Below are 17,249 nucleotides of genomic sequence, written 5' to 3'. Positions count from 1 at the left end.
ATTAAAGATCTAGCCAAGTTTTGTTCCACCTTTTCATCACTAGACAAAGCCCAGATGTCTCTTAAAAAAGGTTTTAAACTGGGCCTTTTTGTCAGGGACGGTCGTTACGGAGGACGCATGCCCGGCCGAGGAACATTCAACAGTCCTCAGAACTATTACCCCAGAGGCAGAGGTGGTTGGTATGGTGAAAAGGACTCCACCTTCTACCCTACTCGCCCTAGAGGAGGGCACCCCCGCTTCCGAAGAGGCCCTCGCAGAGGGCAGCAAGGTGCCATACAGGACACTAGTTTCGCAGGTGAGCATTATTCATTTTTCTCAAGTCACACATTCGGGGTAGAGTGGCATTGTTTTTAAAAAATTGGAGAAAGATCACCGGAGATCCTTGGATTCTCCAAACAGTCATGGGTTTTCACCTAGAGTTTATCAGTACACCCAAACAGCTCAACCCTCCTCTTCAGATGTGTTTTTCCCTAGAAAATCAAGCTTTTATAGATAAAGAGGTCCAGGCCTCATTAGAAAAAGGCGCCGTACAGTTTTCCCTCCCTCATCCTTACGGTTTCATCAGCCCTATTTTTGTAGTAGACAAAAAAGGGGGAGGACACCGTTTAGTTTTGAACTTAAAGGATTTCAATCATTGGATCCTGTACAGACATTTCAAGATGGAAGGCATACACATGTTAAGAGATCTTCTATTAGAAGGGGATTGGATGGTCCGACTGGACCTAAAAGATGCATATCTGTCGATCCCAGTTTTTCCTCCTCACAGGAGATTCCTACAGTGTCAGTGGAAAGGTCAGTGTCTAGAGTTTCTTGCTCTCCCATTCAGTCTGTCATCAGCCCCTTGGTGCTTCACAAAGCTACTGAGACCTGTGTTGGAATGGTTAAGAACCAAGGGTTTCCGGTTGATCATTGATCTGGATGATATTTTACTGATGGCTCAATCTCCCCAGGTCCTTCTGTCTCATTTGAACTGGACCATCAGTCTTCTGCAGGATTTAGGTTTCCTTATCAATGTGCAGAAGTCATTGTTGAATCCGACCCAGGTGATAGACTTCCTGGGTTTTCGGATAGACTCAGTCATATGTCAGCTTCTTCTGCCCTCTCAGAAAATTCGCAACATTAAGAGGGAATTGAGGTCATTTGTGACCAGATCGACGGTTTCTCTAAGAAACATAGCCATGGTAGTGGGATTGTTAGCCTCATCCATTCAGGCGATCTTCCCAGCTCCCTTACATTACAGAGCTCTACAGAGACTCAAGATCAGACATCTACAAGAGGGTCTGAGTTACTCAGAACAGATCCCATTGACTGTTGAGGTAAGATCAAAGATTCAATGGTGGCTCCAGCATTTGAAAGCCTGGAATGGCAGAGCTATCTTCGGGTCTCACCCAGATGTGGTGATCGAATCTGATGCCAGCCGTTGGGGAGCCCGTTGCAACTCTCTAGTGACAGGAGGCAGATTGTCAGAATGGGAACAAACCTTACACATCAATTGCCTGGAACTTCTGGGGGGTTCCTTTGCCAGAAAGAGTCTCTCCCCTTAGAAGACAGATTGTTGCATACTTTTGCGGATGGACAATGTCTCAGCAGTGAGGTATGTCAACAAATTGGGGGGGACGAAATCCAGAATTTTGGCAGAGATTGCCAAGGATTTTTGAGATTATTGTCTGACACAACGATTAGTGGTTATAGCGGAATATCTGCTGGGGGACCAGAACATTGTAGCGGACTGGAATTCCATATATCTGAAAGATTCCAGCGACTGGAAACTAGATCCAATGATTATCTCTCAGATAACCAAAGAATGGGGCAGTTGCGATGTAGACCTGTTTGCATCCCGCCTCAATTTTCAGATTTCCAAATTTTTCAGTTGGCGCCCAGATCCTTGTGCAATGAAGACGGATGCATTTCTCCAAGACTGGTCTTAGATTCGGGGTTATGCTTTTCCGCCATTTCTGATGATTGCCAGGGTGCTGTCTCAGGTTCGGAGACAGAAGACGGAGCTTGTTCTAGTGACACCCTTCTGGAGAGCACAGCTTTGGTTCTCTGTAGTTCTGCATTTAGCTTGTGCCTCTCCTCTTCTCATCCCTCCTCGTCTGAATCTTCTTCTGAATCCGGAGGGGCTTCAACATCCAATGATCTCGTCAGGGAAGCTGACTCTGTTGGCTTGGTTGTTTTCAGGTCAAGATGGAGTTCCTCAGGCCTTTCACATCAAGCTGAGGACTTCATTAAACAGGCCTGGGCCGGTAGTACCCATAAAAGGTATGACTCAGCCTGGCGCAGATGGAATAGTTGGTGTGATGGAAGAGGTGCCAATCAGGTGGAAGCACATATTGAGTTGATCATTAACTTCCTAGCGGAATTAGCTAGTTCTGGTTTAGCATATCGGACGATCAATAATTCTAGATCAGCCATTTCAGCGGGACATATACCTTTTGAAGGTAAACCTGTGGGAGAACATCCTCTAATTTGTAAATTGCTGAGGGGCATTCGTCTATCTAAACCGCCTCAAGCAAAATATTCAGTTTTATGGGATGTTAATGTTATTTTAAAATTCTTAGATTCTTGGCCTGCCAATAGGGTTTTATCTCGCAAGCAGCTTTCAGCAAAATTGACCATGCTTTTATGTCTCATTTCTTGTAAAAGAGTGTCGGATGTCAGAGCGTTAGACTTATCTGGTAGGGTATATTCTCCAGATGGGGTTACCTTTACGATAACAAGAAGGACTAGAACGAATTACAGGTCAGTATCATATCCAATGTATCCTGTCAATTCTAAGCTATGTGTAGTTCATTGTTTAAAGGAATACAAAGCTGTTACAGACGGGTTTAGACATGATGTTAAAGGTCAAGTGTTAATTTCCTTGCAAAAGCCTTTTAAACCAGTTACATCAGCTACCTTAGCCTGATAGATGAGCTGGTTAATGAATGAAGCTGGTATAGATACCAATCTTTTTGGAGCTCATTCTGCTAGAGGAGCTATGGCCTCAAAATCTTATGCCCTGGGTTCTGGCATGGAAGACATTATGAGGGCTGCAGATTGGTCTTCAGAAAAAACTTTTCGTAAATTTTATCACAAACCTGTGTTGGATGTAGCATCTGTTGTAATGGAGCAGCTTTAAACTAGCATAATCGGAGCCTCCGGTCCTGACATAGAATAAAATCATTTCTAGCTTACGTGTCAAGAATTTTGGACACGGATGCAAGGATTATCCCACCCATAAGAACAATTATTATTGAATAAAACATCTTTAACTGTTGAGATTGATGATTATTATTTTCCCACCCAATTTAGGGCCAGATGTAGCAATCTTCCAAATTGCGACTTGCAATTTGCGAGTCCCAGCGACTCGCAAATTGCAACTCGCAATTTGGAATGCAGTACGGTGTCTCAGACACCGACTGCGACTCGCTATGGGGTCGCAATGACCCACCTCATGAATATTCATGAGGTGGGTCACAAATTGCGGCCCCATAGCGAGTCAAGGCACTCGCAAACATGGAGGCCTGCTGTAGTCAGCAGACCTCCGTGTTCGTGACTGCTTTCAATAAAGCAGTTTTTTTTTAAGTGTAGCCCGTTTTCCTTAAAGGAAAACGAACTGCACTTAAAAAAAAAAAAGAAACCTTTAGTTTCGGTTTTTTTCAGGGCAGGGAGTGGTCCCTGGGACCACTCCCTGCCCTGAAAAAATATTTGTGGGTCCATTCACAAAGTGGAAGGGGTCCCATGGGGACCCCTTCCAATTTGCGAGTGGGTTACCATCCACTTGAAGTGGATGGTAACTGCGATGCCATTTGCGACCGCTCATACCACTCAGACTCGCAAATAGGAAGGGAACACCCCTTCCTATTTGCGAGTCGGAAATGCATTTTGCGAGTCGGTTCCGACTCGCAAAATGCATTTCTGCATAGCAAAGAGGCATTTGCGCCTCACAAACGGCGATTTTCGCCGTTTGCGGGGTGCAAATCCTTTGCTACATCTGGCCCTTAATGTCAGTTATATGAATATTAATTTTATTGAAGTTTATTCAATGTACTTTGAATATTACCTATCTGTTTTATTATTTATAGGTTCTGATCAGAAGACTACCTGAATTTCACGACTTCATGTAAAGATTTGTGCGTATGCTTTTTGCTGGGACTGTTTTCCCTTCGAGTTGGAGCCTTCAAGTTCTTGTTATCTTGTGGAAGTGGATCTTCCCGATTCCTGGTTTACAAGTTTGATGTAAGAAGTTTCGATTTCAATTTGAACTATATCTGCCTTGACCAAAGAAAGAGGAAATGACGTCAAGGGTCATGTGATTTATGGACAGAGGTCTTGATAGGTGATTGGACCATGTGACATTGTGTAGAGCATCATGGGATGTTTAGTTTTTTGTTTATTTGTATGTGATTGGCTGCTATTTTAAGGCAGTAAAGAAAGAGAAAGCATAATCCTTGCCTCCGTGTCCTTAATAGAATTGAAAATTCTTGACGCTTAAGCTAGATTTTTTTTTATTTTACAGATATTTACAAATGTACAGAAAAAGGGACACTGCCCAGTACTCAGTTCACGGTGGCCCCATGGCCACAGGGCAAAGTCCAAGGCCCCACTTGTCACCCTCATCAATACGGAGAGAACACTACAGGGGCATCAGTTGGCAAATAGGCAGGCACCTCAGGGCGAGGGGGGGCACCTCAGCCAGGAGCGAAAACAAGACCAATGGCTCTGGAGGGGGCAACATGCCCTGTGCTTGGTCCTGGGGAGTGACAGGCCACAGTCTCTCGAGTGGGTGGCTTCTTCTGGTTCTCGAGTGGACAGGCCTCACAGCAGTCCATAGAGGCAGGATCACATTGCATCAGCCGGCTGTGACGGCTGCACTGTGGTGGTGCTGGTGGTGGAGAGAGGATCCTGCACAGGCCCTGCAACCTCGGATCGCTGCACTGTGGTGGTGCTGGTGGTGGTGGTGGGAGGCTCCTGCACAGGCCCTGCACCCTGCGATGGCTGCACAACCACGGTTGGTGGTGGGGGCTCCGTGACAGCTGCTGGTGCAGGCTCCTTGCCCTTCTTGCCTGCTGGTGCAGGCTCCTTCCCCTTTCAGGCGGCAGGTGCAGGCTCCTTCCCCTTCTTTCCTGCAGTTGCAGGCTCCTTGCCCTTCTTGCCTGCTGGTGCAGGCTCCTTCCCCTTTTGGATGGTAGGTGCAGGCTCCTTCCCCTTTCAGCTGGCTGGTGCAGGCTCCTTTCCCTTCAGTATATGTGGCCTGGAATCCTTTCCACCACAAGCAGGTGCAGATGGAACTGGGCCCGTAGACTGTGTGGGTGAGGTGCTTGGCTGGGTTTGTGATACCCTGGTGTACTGCCATTTGATAAATTTTGTTTGACCAATGACTTTGTGTTTCACCACTACGCATATTAGTTGCTCAATGTTCACCAGTAGCACATTGTATGTTTTGTTCAGTTGAGCCGCCTATTTACTTTGACATGGCATTAGCCATTACTTTCTGTATCCAGTTTCGCCGCCTATTGGCTTTGACATTGCATTAGCCATTACATTCTGTATTCTGCCTATTGGCTTTGACATGCTGTATCCAGTCTAGCCGCCTATTGGCTTTGATATTGCATTCCTATTGGCTTTGACATGATGTATTCAGTTTAGCTGCCTATTGACTTTGACATGCTATTAGATATTCTGCCTATTGGCTTTGACATGATATCATATATTACATTTTCTAAACAGTAGACTAGACCTGATAAGAGAGGGTACACTGGTTGTTTTTCTCTCCGCTTGAGCCTGGGAAGAGGAGAAGTCTCGGAGACCTGGCCAGTCTCCAAAGACTTGCTCAATTTTCCCGAGTCTGAGAGGAGGGGGCACACCTTTGTAACGAATGTCACAGGCTGCAGAGATTCAGATTCAAATCTGCCTGACTTCGTGCTGGAACGAGGCGCCCGTTGCCAGTATCCCGTGTGGGTAGATGAATCTCTTTCTCGCGGCTGACAGGGGGTCATCAGCTTGCAGACCTTAGAAAGATGAAGCTGTAAATAGTTTCCCACACGGTGAAGTATTTGTTTTGCTTTGCATTCAATATCTTATAAATATAACCTGCTGTGTATATTGCAAACTGATATATGTTGTTTGATTAACGCGGGCTTGAAAGCTACTAATTCGTCATTCATAAAAATTGTGGTTGGGGAAGAATTAACAACAATAAAAGTCTTCTTTGAACTCAGAAGTGCATTTCTGGTGTGTTATGTTAGTGGTTAGAAACTAGATAAGAGGAAAGCACTACAATTGGTACCAGAAGTGGGGTCGATCATTAAGAGGTGATTAAGGGGTTTGACGAGTTAGTAGATTTCTAAGTGCACACTTTAAAAGTCTAATTGTTTTGGTTGTTTGAAGAATTACAGGAATTGTTTTTTTGTTGTTTGGAGAATCACAGTAGCACGGCAGACCATGTTTGAAAATGCATGTGTTGTTAAACTGCTTGATGGTGCTATGAAAAACTGTGAACTGTTTTCTGTTTTCTGTTTGGAGAATTACAGAAGCACGGCAGACCATGTTTGAAAATGCATGTGTAGCTAAACTGCCTGATAGTGCTTTGAGAAATAATTTCTGTTGTACATATGTAGAAAATGTGTCTTTTGGAAGTAATGATGACAGAAAGGTCTGGATACCTTTATCTGCTTATAGAGAAATGCAGGAGAAATGTAGGCAGTTGGAACATGAAAATAGGAATTTACGTGAGCAAATTAGCCAGGATACAATAATTCAAAATAATGCTGAAAGTTATAAAAATGCTGTTTTTGAAGAATCTTTCTTTTCCCATTCCAGTAATGAGGGGCTTAAGACAGCTTCCAGCTGCTTTGAGTTTTCGTGTGAGCCAGGGTTTTTGACAGACAAAATGCATTCCTTAACTGATAACACCGAGAGAGCTCAGAATGTGATTTACGAGTTACCGTTGCAAAATGCACAAGTAAAACGAAAGAGTTTCATTAGCTTGTTTGATTTTTGGAAACAGAATAGCCCTCATTGGAGTGAAATCCTAACACTTTTGTATATGGTCACTGTGAAAAATAATATGCAGTTGCGCGCTTGTGATTTGGCAAATGAAATAATGCAGACTTTAGGTTTCTGCGCAGTGCAAGAAGGAAATACTTATGTACATGTAAATCATGAACAGGGAAAGAAAATAGTGCCCCTAGCTAGAATCATACAATGGATCTGGTACTTGCAAGACAGGGCTAGAGTACCACAGGTAAAAGAGTTACCAGTGAAGTTGAGTGCACCATTTGAATTCGTGTCCACTGAAGATAAAAAGCATGTTTGTTTTACTAATGATTCATTGACTGAAATGCAGTGAATGGAGGTTTGTTAAAGAAGGAGTCTGCCCCAGCCCTTCTGACAGTGCAAGAAAAGGGAAGCTGTGGTGCAGCAGATAAAAACCTCAGTGCTGATGTGTGGGTTAAAGTCCCAAGTGACCCTCCAGAACCTGCAGAAATTCTAACAAAGGGCCCCAAAAACGTCCTGCTGATTATAATGCAGGGAAAGAAAGAGGAAGGGTGCAGTTTAAATGAAAAATGTTGTTTGCAAGAAAAGTCATACTTTTTTCTTTTGCAGATCCTACCACGTTTCGCCACTGTCCCTGAGTGTGCTGCATGGTCCCCCTTCCGGTGTGTGCGTGTGGGGTCGGGGAAGGGACCGAACCCCCAACCTGAACCTGGCTGAGTAAAGTGCCAGCACCATGGATCCATTTTGCGCAAACTGCGCCTTCAGTTCAAGTTCAACTTGTTTGATTGCATTCTTCCACTGGAACTAAGCTGTGTTTTTCTTTTTTTTTTTTTCCTTCTCGTATGGAACTCTGACTTTTGCTTATCTTCTAGAAAACCTTTCAGATGGACCGTGCACCTTTACATGAGCAGAACTCATGCCACATCAAATTGCTAACACTGTTGAATTAGAGACACATTCAGAGTACAAATTGCTCAGTCTTTTCTGTGTAGATGTATCTGAGGTGAAAGGTTATGAGATCAATGTGTTAACCCACTTCTATTGCTTTACAGGGATTGTTTTGATCATTCAAATCTGACTTGCTGATAATGTTTTTTTTTTTGTGCTGATGTTTTTTGTTTTTTGTTTTTGTTTGAAACAAGAGATATGTGAAACAAAAATTCATTGGTCAAAGGGCGGAATGTACTGCCATTTGATAAATTTTGTTTGACCAATGACTTTGTGTTTCACCACTACGCATATTAGTTGCTCAATGTTCACCAGTAGCACATTGTGGCCCATATTTATACTTTTTGACGCTAAACTGCGCTAACGCAGTTTAGCGTCAAAAAATTTTGCGCCGTCTAACGCCATTCTGAAGCGCCATGCGGGCGCCGTATTTATGGAATGGCGTTAGCCGGCGCTAGCAGACCGGCGCTGCCTGGTGTGCGTGGAAAAAAACCACGTAGACCAGGCAGCGCCGGCGTAGGGGGAAAATGGCGTTAGGGCGTCTTAAAATAGGGCAAGTCAGGTTGAGGCAAAAAAATCGCCTCAACCCGATTTGCGCCATTATTTTCGACGCCCAGACGCCATTTAAATGACTCCTGTCTTAGTAAAGACAGGAGTCATGCCCCCTTGCCCAATGGCCATGCCCAGGGGACTTATGTCCCCTGGGCATGGTCATTGGGCATAGTGGCATGTAGGGGGGCACAAATAAGGCCCCCCTATGCCACCCAAAAAAAATTAAAAAATATAAAAAATTATACTTACCTGAACTTACCTGAATGTCCCTGGGGTGGGTCCCTCCATCCTTGGGTGTCCTCCTGGGGTGGGCAGGGGTGGCAGGGGGGGTCCCTGGGGGCAGGGGAGGGCACCTGTGGGCTCATTTTGAGCCCACAGGCCCCTTAACGCCTACCCTGACCCAGGCGTTAAATAGTGGCGCAAATGCGGGGTTTTTTGACCCGCCACCTCCCGGGCGTGACTTTTGCCCGGGAGTATAAATACGACGCATTTGCGTCGCCATCATTTTTTTAGACGGGAACGCCTTCCTTGCATCTCATTAACGCAAGGAAGGCGTTCACGCAAAAAAATGACGCTATTTGCCCATACTTTGGCGCTAGACGCGTCTAACGCCAAAGTATAAATATGGCGTTAGTTTTGCGACGAATTTGCGCCATCTGTTGCTGGATGGAGGTCTGTCACAATACTGCTGTTTGGTGTGAAGCCTGATTGTATGGTGTGGAGGATCTGATGATTGATGATGTGGTCGGTGAGGTGTCTGTTGATGGCTTTTTCTAGGATCTTGGTCAGGTAAGGTAGGAGAGAGATTGGTCAATTGTTTGTGAGTTTGGCTGGGTCTGCTGACCGCTTCTTCAGGAGAGCAGTAATAGCTGCACACAGCCAGGCCTCTGGGAAGGTGGCTGTGTTGATGGAGGTGTTGAGGATGGGGTGAGGGCTTTGCTGATGGGGTGGATGATCTTCATGATTGTTGTGGTCTTCTTAGCGGCAATAGGGTTCCAAATTGTCTGGATGTTACCTGTATCTTGTAACAGGAGACTTATTGCAAGGTTGATGGGGTCCGGTTGTGTATCAAAGTTGTTTAGATGGCTGTAATTTTGTTGCAGAGAGCTTTTCCAGGTGCTTTTCCTTCCCATCTTCCTCCAGCGGTTGCTGTCTTCTTTTTTTGGCATTCTCCTTCTTTCTCTATTTTCTGCATTTCTTCTTCATGCTCAGGGTCAAAGTACAATTAGGAAAAGTCATAAAAAATGAGCGACTACACCCACCACTGCCCCTGACCACAAAAGTCCTCTTCTAGGAAAGAACTAAGGCCCTCATTATGACTCTGGTGGTAAATCCTGTTTACCACCATGCTGACGGCCGCTAACTTACCACGGCGGTGGCGGATATCCGTTCACCATATTATGACACACACACACTAAACTGACAGAATTCAGCCACATACACAAATCTGCCAGTTCAACGGTCATTGCCAAAGTGGCAGTATCAAAACCTACACTGTTACGCCAACAGAACAACGCCCACCACATTATGACCCACAAATCACCACGGCGGACATTCAATGGCGGTAAACCTTTGGTGGTACATACTGCCGCGCTCAAAATGGACACCCACATACAGAACAACTCCACATTGGACAATTCAAACAACACACACCTGACACCCATGCACATACCACGCCCACACCACTATAAAACAAAAACACACATTACCCACAAACCTTTACGATTACAAAGCATTGCCACCAGAGAGACACCAAGACCACTGAGACAACTAGAGCCACACACCAATGACACCCATACACCACTCACACACTCCACATCACACACCCCAACACATTACCCAACACACCCTCACCAACATACCTCACATAACACCCATGGCACCACAAAGACACCCCCATTTCACAGAGGAGGAGCTAAGGGTCATGGTGGAGGAAATTGACAGGGTAGAGCCACAGCTATTTGGAGCACAGGTGCAGCAAATATCCATTGCAAGGAAGATGGAGCTATGGTGGAGAATCGTGGACATGGTCAACGCCATGGGACAGCACCCCAGAAAAAAGGTTGACATCAGGAAGAGTTGGAATGACCTATGGGGGAAGGTATGTACCATTGCAGCAAGACATCACTTGCTATACAGAGGACTGGTGGTGGACCCCCACCTACTGCCCCACAACTCACAGCATGGGAGGAGCAAGTCTTGGCAATAGTGCATCCTGAGGTCCTGGCCACAGTCAGAGGAGGACTGGACTCTGGTAAGTCAACTCTCTACTATTATCACACCCCTACCTGAATGCCATCACATACCCTCACCCTCACTCCCATCACTTCACTACATTCCACACACTCCAACATCACATCTCACTAACCCCAATGCCAAGCCCTCCAAGTTCTACCAATGCATTGATACCCTTCACATCCCTACATGGACAACCCATCACTAAAGCATGCACAGTGTAGGGAACTAACAATCCCACCATACACTAAAATGCTAAAGTGAAAGCTGGCAGGGCAAAAAAAACATAGAGTGGAAGCCAGGCGTGTACAGTATGCCATACACATTAACCATAACATATCATTTACATCCCCACAGGTACCCCATCCAGTGTCACCAGAGAGGAGGTGCCAGTACTATCCAGTCCATCAACAGAAGACTCCAACAGTGATGAGAGTAGCTCTGGACTTCACGATAAGGATGACCTACCTGGCCCATCAGGGACCACTAGACAGACGGTTACCCAAGCCCAGTCACACACCACCACAGGGCCTCCCCCTTCAGGAAACACCACCACAGCACCCACCCAGCGTACCCACACCTCTGTCCCCATGACACGCCAATCAGCAGTGTGTCCACCTCTACAGGGACCCCAGGCCACACCTCGCACAAAAGACAATCAGGGACCTGGGGTCAGTGGCAGTGGGCACACAGTTCAGGGGACAGAGGCACAGGCCAACAGGGAAACTGGGAGGAGTGCTGTGCACCAGGGTGAGGACAGGCCCAGGGAACCGATTCTCTAGGAGGCACTCTTCGAGATCCTGGGAGCCTACCAACATTCCCAGGACATAATGGGCCAAATCCAGGACAATGTGCAGGAGAACAGGCGGCTGCAGGAGGGACAGTACCAGGGGATCAGGGAGAACTTGCAGGCCATCAACAACACCCTGATCTCCATAGCAGGGGTACTGGCAGACACGGCCAACATTATGAGGGAGGGAGTCTCACACCAGCTGACCCCTGCCACTGGCCAGTCATCTGAACAGCCATCCACTTCCGCTGCCGCTAGTGGCCTGGAGGCCCCGCCGCAGGACTCACAAGCCACCAGTACCCTTCCCCCTGCAGAAGGTGAACCACCCTGCAAACGTTCCGTGCAATCCAGACAGAAGCCAGAGACACTTGCCAAGACCCCTGCCTGGAAATGAGACTCTCCTGATTGTCCTCCTTGTGTCCCACTCAGTCACCCTGTCCCCTTGGACGATGCACCTGTGCTACAAACAGACTGGAACAAAACCTTGGACTTTCCTACATCATCACCCCATCCCATTGCACTTTCTCCTCTATATATTAGCACTTCAATAAACAACCTTTGACAAAAATCGATTTCGAGTATGTCATGTATCTCAAATATGTATTCTTTGAAATAGGTACAACCATTGCAAATGAACGGTACATAGAATGTGCATAGATTTAATGACCTGTATCTGGCTGTAGTGATCACACAAGGAGTATTATTCAAATCACCAACATCCGCAAAATGAAGAGCCAGAGGGAACAGTAAGTGGGCATTGAACTGGGAATTACTAGCATGCCAATGCCACACAGAGTATAACCAAAGTCACTGAAATGTAAAGTTACACTGTCTTACCTGTGTGTCATTGGAAGTACTGACGGATCACAGATGTTCTGTTGTCCTCACTTTCATCCTCTACCTCCTCATCCTCACTATCCACAGGGCCCACTGCTGCTACACGGGCATCTCCAGTCTCCTCGTCCTGCAGAAAAGGAACATGGCGTCTGAGGGTCAGGTTGTGCAACATGTAGCATGCCACCACTAACTGGCAGACCTTCTTGGGTGAGTAGCACAGGGATTCACCTGTTAGATGGAGGCACTGAAATCTAGCCTTTAGGAGGCCAGGAGGCCAAAGGTTTTCTCAATTATCCTTCTGGTTTGTCCATGTGCCTCATTATAGCGTTCTTCTGCCCTTGTCCTGGCATTCCTCACAGGGGTCAGTAGCGGTGATAGGTTTGGGTAACCAGAGTCACCTGCAATTATTGAGGGATAACATTTAGCCACACACTATCCTATATGGCCCACACCTTACCCACACACCAACATATACTGGGTGGGAACCAGGGCTCTCCTATAAGTCACATCCTGTGCCTCTTTAGTTGGGCCATCACATTTGGGATACTGCTATTCCTCAGGACAAAGACATCATGCACTGACCCAGAATACTTAGCACTGAGGTGGGAGATGTAGTGGTCCACCAAGTACACCATCTGCACATTTATGGAGTGGAAACTCTTATGATTCCTGAACACCTGTTCATTCTGGTGGGGGGGGGCAAATGCAATATGTGTTCAATCAATCGTCCCAATTATATTGGGGATATGTCCCATTGCAAAAAACTCAGCTGTCACAGTGGGCAAATACTCAACCTGGGGGAATGCAATGTAGCTGCACATGTGTTTCATCAGGGCAGGCAACACTCTTGTCAGCACTATTGAGAACATTGGCTGTGACATTGCTGCTGCCCAGCCCACTGTCACTTGGAAAGAACCAGTTGCCAGGAAATGGAGTACTTATCGCACTTGCACAAGAGGGGGGATCCCAGTGGGGTGACGGATAGCAGATATCATGTCAGGCTCCAATTAGGCACACAGCTCTGTGATTGTTGCCCTGTCCAGTCTATAGGTGAGTATTATATTCCTGTCCTCCAGTGCAGCCAAGTCCACCAGTGGTCTGTACACGGGGGTCTGTCTCAATCTCCTATTCATCCGCAGCGGTAGGAATCTATGGGACAAAAGAGTGAGGAGCCTGTCACAAACTGAACAATTGAGCCACAACAGTAGTTTGCATTCTGTGAACATGTAATGGGTCAGTGTGATTTGTCCAGTATGTGCCTATTTCTCCAGTGACGCAGCTTTATCCCATAGGGCTCAACCCCTGAAATGGCATCCGCATGTCCTGTGTGGAAGGACAGGTGGAAGTGAGGTAATTCCGCTGATGTTGTGTGCCGTGGCTGGAGGCGGTCGGGAACCGCTGTGCAAATCCTCATTGGTTATTATTGGGCCCTATGGGTTACAGTGGGCAATGGTGATGCACGCCGGCGGTGACGGTATGCATCGCCGCAGACGTGACCGCCATTTTCTATCATATTCCTCACTTGTTACCTGACCTTCCATAGGAGAGGACCTACACTGCATGTGCTGCTGTGACCTGTGTATGGACCCTACTGTGGCCCGTGTGACCGGGGAAAGGGCCCCAGCCTTCACTTCAGAGGAGTTAGAGCAACTGGTGGATGGGGTCCTACCCCAGTATGGACTGCTGTATGGGCCTCCAAACCAACAGGTGAGTACACTGTGGGCAGGATGCATGTGTCATGGATGCATGGAGATGTGTGTGAAGGCATTGTGTAAAGGTGGATTATCTGTTGGCGGTGTACATGTTGTGAGCTGGCCCATGCATGTGCCAATGGTGATGTTAAGGGGGTATGGTGGGCTATGTGTGTGACAGGCTGGACTGTTTTTCGAATTGTGTTCTCCTGTCTGTCTTGCCTCTTCAGGTCGGGCCCATCAAAAGAAGGGTATATGGCATGCCATCACCAAGGAGGTGTGGACCCTGGGGGTCTATGGTAGGCGGAGCACCCACTGTCGCAAACGGTGGTAGGACCTAAGATGCTGGGCACGGAAGACCGGGGCAGCCCAGCTAGTGATGGCCTCCCAACGAGGAAGGGGTGCCCCCTGATGGCCTGTATACTGGTGGTGGCCTATCCAGAGCTGGATGGGCGCTTGAGAGCAAACACAGCAACCACAAGGGGGTGAGTAAGTTGGCTATCACCACAGCTTACGCCTGGTGGGGTGGTGTCCGGGTGGTGGGTGGGTGCCCTTGGGTGCCCCTAGGTCAGGTCAGAAATAGCAGTTTAGGGTCCTCTGGTGGCTAGGGGTTTGATTAGAAAAAGATAGCTACTTAGCTTGTTAGCATCCACTACTGGGCAGGGCTGCGGTGTACCCCAACGGTGGTGTTGATTAAGTCATTGACCCTGTGTATCCTTTGTCTCTCTCCCCCCCTTTCTTGTTTTGTCATCCTGTCCTTATGTGCATTAGCATCATCTGGCAGAGGAGCAGAGTCACCGGCAACGGAGGGAGCTGCATCCCACAGAACCCAGAAGGCAGAGTCCACTGACGCTAAGGGCACCATTGGGACGGAGGGCGATGGGAGCATGACGGTGGAGAATGGAGGGGACAATACAGACTTTGATACCTCCCCCACGATGGGAGCTCCATGGTGATGGCGGACACCTCTGTGACCACCCTAGGTACAGGTGCAGCAGCCACCCCCCACCCCCGTACCAGCACCGCCCTCCCAGCAGCCCCTCATTGAGTTGCCCGTGCCTGCTCACCCAGGAGGATGGGCATCTCCTTCACCCCAGGCACCTCAGGACTGACCTCCTGAGATCCATCTCTGTAGGGCAGTCAACCATTGTGAATGCCATCCAGGGGCTGGCTGCCAAGATGCAACAATCTAAGGCATTCCTGGAGGGAATTCACACTGGATTGGGCCTCACAACAGCATACAGCCCATGCACCTGCACCCAAATCCAGCAGACGAACACCTCCAACAACAACTCCCTCATCCTCCATTCCCATCATTTCTCCCTCTTCCCACCCCAATGTCTCTAAGAAGCTTTTCCTTTCCACCATTGACCTCTTCCCTACCCCATCCGTCCTGCACGTATGGCCAGGGTATCCAGACCCTAGCCAAGTACCTCAGCCACACAGTCCACAGGACCACTTCCATCTACACTTACTCGTGGTGGAAAGAATTCCAGGCCACAAATCCTGAAGGAGAATGAGCCTGCACCAGCCAGCAGAAAGGGGAAGGACCCTGCACCAGCAAGCAGTAGAAGGGGAAGGAGCCTGCACCAGCCAGCAGAAAGGGGAAGGAGCCTGCACCAGCAAGCAAGAAGGGGAAGGAGCCTGCACAAGCCAGCACAAAGGGGAAGGATCCTGCACCCTCAAGCAAGAAGGGGAAGGAGCCTGCACCAGCAGCTGTCACAGAGCCCCCACCACCAACCATAGTTCTCAAGCCATCAGTGTGTGCAGGGGCTTAGCAGGAAACTCCCACCACCAAATCACAGTGCAGGCATCGCAGGGTGCAGGGGCTGAGCAGGAGCCTCCCACTACCTCCATCACCACCTCAGTGCAGGCATCGGAGGGTGCAGGGACTGAGCAGGAGCCTCCCACTACTTTAACCAACCACCACCACAGTGCAGGCATCGCAGGGTGCAGGGGCTGAGCAGGAGCCTCCCGCTACATCCACCACCACCACAGTGTAGCCGTCACCGCCGGCGGATGCAATGTGATCCAGCCTCCATGGGCTACTGTGCGGCCTGTCCCCTCCAGAACCAATGGGCAAGTCACTCACCTGGGAGATTGTGGCCTTGTACTCCCCAGGACCAAGCACAGGCCATGTTGCCCCCTCCAGAACCAGTGGGGTATTCACCCACTTGAGAGACTGTGGCCTTGCACTCCCCAGGACCAAGCTCAAGGCATGTTGCCCCCTCCAGAACCAGTAGGCAAGTCACCCACTCGAGACACTGTGGCCTTGCACTCCCCAGGACCAAGCACAGGGTATGTTGCTCCCTCCAGAACCAGTGGTCTTGTTTCCCACTCCGGCTGAGGTGCCCTCCTCTACCCCCTGAGGTGCCTGCCTATTTGCCAACTGATGATCCTGCAGTGTTCTCTCCGTATTGATGCAGGTAACAAGTTGGGCCTTGGACTTTGACCTGTGGCCATGTGGCCCACGTGGACTGAGGACTGGGCAGTGTCCCTTTTTTGTACATATCTGTTGCATTGGCATATTTATTATTTATACTGTGTTGATTTTATTACAATCACTTTAGTCAATTATTGTAGTCCTTCCATTATTTAGCCAATTTAGGGGGATCAACTTGTGTTCTTGTGCAGCTGGTTGTGTGTGTATGGTGTGTGTGTATGGGGTGTGTGTTGTGCGTGTGTGTGTGTTACTGTTGTTTTCCTTACCCCCTTCCTTGTGTGCTAGGCAGCTGTACTCACCGTCGTCGTCTTCGCCGGTGTTCTTGGTGGAGCAGGACGTAGAATATCATCGGGAACACTTGCAGTTCTGGTTCCATGGCGGCGTGGTTCTTCCCTGTGTCTCCAATGGTGAGTCCTTTCACTTCTGTGCAGTGTTTCTGCCAGGCTTTTGATGTCATTGGTACCGCCCTGGAAAAGGTGGCGGATTGTCTGGTCATATTATGGTGGGCGGAACTTTGAGTTCTGCCCGGCTGTAGGCGGCTACCACCGCAGTGCCTGTTGTTTCCGCTCTGGCGGTCGGTGTGGTACATTGGCTGTCTTTCGGAGATCTTTCAGCAATGGTCATAATTTGGCGGTAGTTACAGCCAGCCTGTTGGCGGTATTACTGCCACTTTATCACCAACTGCCAGGGTCATAATGAGAGCCAAAGTCACTGGACACATTCTGATTACTGGGTATTTGAGTCAGATTATCAGTAGCTGCACTGTGAATAT

General features: G+C 48.1%; 1 protein-coding gene across 1 annotated transcript in view; it reads right to left on the bottom strand.

Moving 5' to 3' along the window:
• LOC138259729 (uncharacterized) overlaps nt 1–17,249 on the bottom strand; it is a 197,348-nt gene that overhangs the window by 148,808 nt on the left and 31,291 nt on the right. The window lies entirely within an intron of this gene.

This window comes from Pleurodeles waltl, chromosome 9, assembly GCF_031143425.1.
Source record: "Pleurodeles waltl isolate 20211129_DDA chromosome 9, aPleWal1.hap1.20221129, whole genome shotgun sequence".
In the NCBI taxonomy this organism is placed as follows: Eukaryota; Metazoa; Chordata; class Amphibia; order Caudata; family Salamandridae; genus Pleurodeles; species Pleurodeles waltl.
This window is presented reverse-complemented; position numbering and strand designations above follow the sequence as displayed.